The 5,290-nt window shown below is 42.7% G+C and overlaps 1 pseudogene; it reads left to right on the plus strand.

Annotated features, from left to right (window-relative positions):
* Positions 1-204: 204 nt before the first annotated feature.
* Positions 205-4,798, plus strand: LOC105550306 (annotated as a pseudogene).
* The last annotated feature ends 492 nt before the right edge of the window (positions 4,799-5,290 follow it).

Consider the following 5,290-nt stretch of genomic DNA (forward strand, 5'->3'; position numbering starts at 1 on the left):
TTACACTAAGGAAAAAAGACAGCTTAGCGACCACTGGTTTACACTAAGGAAAAAAGACGGCTTAGCAGTTTCTAAAGAAAATTGGAAAGCCAAGATACACAAAGCTTCATTTAAGGACAATCCACCAAGAAAATAATTTCAGATGCAATTGAATGAGCTCTCAAGATTCCTAGAATTTGGGATTGTTATGTCACAGTCTAGCACATGTTTGTTTCTGGTAAAGAGGGGGAAGAGATGAGTTAAATTTTAAAAATAATCCAGAAATATCATTCTACTCAGTTCCAAATTTGTCTTTCTCCCAACCTCTACTGAGCTACTTACTGGGAAACTGAATAGTGTAAGCTTGATGTTTTCCTCTGTATTCTCTTTATTTGTTCTCTGAGAGAGAGAACTAGCCACTGGCAGCACAAAGGAAAAGAGAGCAAAGACGAAGAGACGGATGCTCAAAGATTTTAGAGTGTATAGGATGAAGTCACTTCTGACACTTCTAGAGTGGTGTTCTGTCATAATTAACGCAAAAGATCAGAGGTTTCTTACACAAAATGGGATGCTCAGTGTATTTGTTTTCTATTGCTACCATAACCAATTACCACAAACTTAGCAGTTTAAACAACCATTAATTATCTCAACATTCTGTGGGTCAGAAGGTCAGGTGTGGCATGGCTCAGCTGGGTGCTCTGCTGAAAACAAGGTGTCAGCTGGGTAGGATAGAGGTAGACTTTGCAGAAGATTCTACTTCTAAGTTTATTCAAGTTCCTGACAAAATTTAGTTTCTTCTGACTATAGGGCCATGGTTACCTTTTCTTTAACAGTGGCCCCCTTCATCTTCAAGTCAACAATGACATGCCAAATCCTACTTGTGATTTGAATCTCTGACTTTATCTTCAGCCCAAGAGAGATTTCTGCTTTTAAGGGCTCATGTGATTATCCCTTAAAAGGGCCAGTCATGGAGTTCAAGACCAGCCTGGCCAACGTGGTGAAACCTCGTCTCTACTAAAAATACAAAAATCAGCCAGCTCTGGTGGCACATGCCTGTAATCCCAGCTACTCGGTAGGCTGAGGCAGGAGAATTGCTTGAACCTGGGAGGCGGAGGTTGCAGTGAGCCTAGATCGTGCCATTGCACTCCAGCTTGGGCAACAGAGCGAGACTCCATCTCAAAAAAAAAAGAAAGTCAGTGAAATAAGCCAAGATAATCTCCGTATTTTAAAGTCATGTGAGTAGTAACTTGAGTTACATCTGCAATTTCTTTCTGTCATGTAATGCCATTTATTTATTTGAATAACATGAGGGTAAAGATCATTGACGCTACCACACACTTGGTAAGGTAGAATTTTGTATTGTGACTTTTCTCATGGAAGAGAGAAGCTGGGAGAAAAAGTTTGGGGCTCTGGTATAATTCACCAACTGTTGTTTTTGCAACATCAGTGCTGACTAGATTTCCTTCCTTACATCGGAAAAAAAGTTTTCTAGAGAGCATATGGACTAAGGAGAGAGAAAAATTCCTTGGCTAAGAGACTTTATATACTGGTGGGGGTAAAGAGTGGGCAAACAAGCTAATAGACAATAGTGATATGCATGACAAGAAGATGGGGCAGAGAATCAAGGGAATGAGGGGGAATACAAAACCCTATTCTTAGAGTCAAGCTACACAATCCAGAAGAGATATCATCTAATCTGAGAACTAAAGGATAAGTAAAAAGTTAATCAGCTCTCCTGATGTCTGTCATCATATCACATTATTTTTTATTTATCTCCCAATATTCATTTCAGTTGAGAAATAATTCAAAGAAGTAAAAAATCAAATAGTTGTCACTGAATTCGTCTTTTTAAATTTTTCCAAGCACCCTGCATTACAAAGGCTTTTCTTCTTGTTCTCCTTGGTCATTTACCTGATATCTCTTCTGGGAAATGCAGTCAGGGTCAGTCTTGCCTTCTATACTCCAATGGGTTATTTTCTTAGCCACTTGAGCTTCCTGGATATCTGCTACATGTCTACCACTATCTTGGTCATGCTGGTGAACTTTTTCCAGGAGAATAAGACCATCTCCTATGAGGGCTGCTTTCCCAGATCTTCCTTGCATCATGAGCCAGCACTGAGGGGGTTTTGCTGGCTGCCGTAGCTCATGACCACTGTGTGGCTATTTGCCACCCTCTTCAATATAAGCTCCTAATGAGTGAAAAGGTCTGTGTGTGTTTGGTGACTGGGTTTTGGATGCGTGGGCTGGTCAATTCTGGGACACACACACAACACTGACAGCCACACTCACTATGTGAACTAAACCCCATCAGCCACTTTCTCTGTGCCATCCCATTGCTCCTGAAGCTCTCCTGCTCAGACACCTCTGTCAGTGAGTCTGTGCTCCACGTGGCAAGGGCTGTCACTGACCTGAGCCCCTGCCTGTTTACTGCAATGTCCCTATGTGCTCATCATCTCTACCATCATTAGGATTCCCTCTGCTCAGGGCAGGAGCAAGGCCTGCTCTACCTGTGCCTCCCACATCACCATGGTGGTGGTCTTCTTTGGAACAGACCACTTCAACTATGACAGGCCCAGAGAAGGGTGCTCCCTGGACAAAGACTTCCTGGTCTTTGTGCTCTTTTGTGTTGTGACCCCAGCGTTGAACTCCATTGCCTACAGCCTGAGAAACAAGGAGGTCAAGGGTGCAGTGAGGAGGTTGACAGGAAAACATGAATTCTCTAGCGAGGTCGGTGACTAGATAATGTTTCCCATTCTGGAAAATTTCTTAATTAGAGAAAAATATGAACATTCCAGTGACTATTATAAGAGGTTGCACTCCGTATAGCATCTCTTGACAATTCTGGTGCCCCATCCCACTAGGACAAACAATTGTATCTGTGCTGAGAATTTCACACATTGCGATCTCATGTGCATTGTGTTCTCGCCAACGAACTGATATTTTAGAACATTTCATCATCCCCAAAAGAAGCCCCATACCCACTAGCAACCACTAATCATTTTCCCTAAAAACCTCCAACTTTAGGAGACTGTATTTCTTAAGAAGAGCCAAGTGAAGCAGTGGGAGTGGAGAAGGAACAGAGAAATCTCTAACTGGTTGTGATCAATTAGTTATAAACACCACTGTAATTGGAACAGCCATTAGGCAACTATTAATCTACATGTCTCATGGATTTGCCTGTTCTGAACATTTAACATAAATGGAAATATACAATGTGGTGTCTTTTTTAAGACTGGCTTGTTTCACTTAGCATAGTGTTTTCAAGTTTCACCCATGTGGCAGCATGTTATCAGTACTTCATTCCTTTTCATGCCGAATATGATTTCATAGTATGAGTATACCAAATTTTATTTGTCTGTTCATCAGTTAATGGGCAAATAAAAACATGTACAATATTTTACCAAACAATTTTTTTTTTTGAGATAGAGTCTCGCTCTGTCACCAGGCTGGAGTGCAGTGGTATGATCTTGGCTCACTGAAACCTCTGCCTCCAAGATTCAAGTGATTCTCCTGCCTCAGCCTCCCGAGTAGCTGGGATTACAGGCACACACCACCACACCTGGCTAATTTTTTGTATTTTTAGTAGAGACAGGGTTTCACCATGTTGGCCAGGAAGGCCTCGAACTCCTGGCCTCAGGTGTTCCATCTACCTTGGCCTCCCAAAGTGCTGGAATGACAGCTATGAGCCACTGTGCCCGGCCATCTTATGCTTTTAAGGGGTAGATATATCCTGACACTGGGCACAGTTCTTCTCAATTGTGAGAAATAAATAAACTACTGGTAAATAAAGTTACCATACATTTATTTATGGTAAATAAATAAACTTCTTACCACGAAGTCTCACTGAAAGGCTTGGATTTCTGGTTTTGGGGGTGGGGCTTGTGCTCCCCACACTACTGTGGAAAGAATACTCTTTGCTACAACTGGCTGTTGACCTCCATGCATCATGAGGGGGACCTGCCATTCCAGGAGCTGCCCACAGCACAGTCATTGCCTAACACAAAAATCACTCCACAATTCATTCTTTTAGGGCCATGTATAAACACTTGTGGACTGTCCTTTTGGGAGTCGGTGTTTCCACTTTTTGGATATTATGAATAATGTGGCTAAGAACAATGGTGTACAAGTTGTTAGTGAACTTATATTATCATTTCTTTGGGGTATGTACCTGGGAGTTGAATTGCTGGGTCATATGGCAACTTACAATTTTTTCACATCCTCATCAACATTTGGTATCTGTCTCTTTCATGATAGTTATCCTAGTGAGGAAAGTGGTATCTCGTTGGTTTGATTTGTATTTCCTGGATAGCTGATGATTCTAAGGCCTTCAATAGGCACCATCTTTGGGCTTCTTCACATCTGGAAAAACCCACGTTGCTAAAGGATTTTTGAGCTTTAGACACATAACTCTTAACATTGTGTAATGTTTTTAATTTTGGTGCAGGCAAATACTGCAAGATTTTCAGACTTATACTTTCTCCACATCTGGGCCCTACAGAGCTGTTTGATGGCTCTGCCTTTTTCCCCTTCAGAACTCCACAGCAAGCAGTGCCATCAGCAGGTCATGAGCAATGGAGGACCAGAAATCAGGAGCCACGAATGTCTAAGGGGTGCTGGTGGGAAAGAAGGGAAGCATTGCATGCAGGGGGCAGCCCTAACTAGGAACCACTTGGAGCTGAGACAGCAGACATGTTGCACTACTGTGGCTCCAGATACATGTACCTCCGGTGGGGCACGTGGCATGAAGAGGCTAGGTCCAAGCAAAGCCCATGGCCATGGCCACCAGAACAAACAGAGAAATCTCCCTCATGTGTTGTAAAATCCAACCAAATAAACCCACATCCCTGCATACTCCTTCACTCACTAACAAGGAGGAAAACAAGGCTGTCTTTCAGGCTTTAACCTCCACAACTCCTGACAACAAATCCAGTGCCAAACTCCACTCACAAATGTCCCCAAAGAGACAGAAAGCTGATCTCCTCACTGTGTGCTGGGAAAAGATGATTGCCACGACCTTAATGAATCCAAGAGAGGACTAATTGCTCTTCATTTCTACACTTTCTAATCAAGCTGTTGCCCTTGAGTTGTGTTTGTACTTGGAGGAGTCCCAGAACATTTGCTTAGAGAGAGATTAGATGGACACTCCCCAAGGCCAGTCCACAGGCATTTATACATGGCCATCCTAGAAGAAGGAATCATGGAGTGATCAAAGAGGATTTTTGGTTCCTGCGTTAGGCAATGACTATGCCGTACGCAGCTCCTGGAATGGCAGGTCCCTTCATGATGCATGGAGGTCAACAGCCAGCTGTAT

The sequence above is a fragment of the Mandrillus leucophaeus genome, unplaced genomic scaffold (assembly GCF_000951045.1).
Source record: "Mandrillus leucophaeus isolate KB7577 unplaced genomic scaffold, Mleu.le_1.0 Scaffold475, whole genome shotgun sequence".
NCBI lineage: Eukaryota > Metazoa > Chordata > Mammalia > Primates > Cercopithecidae > Mandrillus > Mandrillus leucophaeus.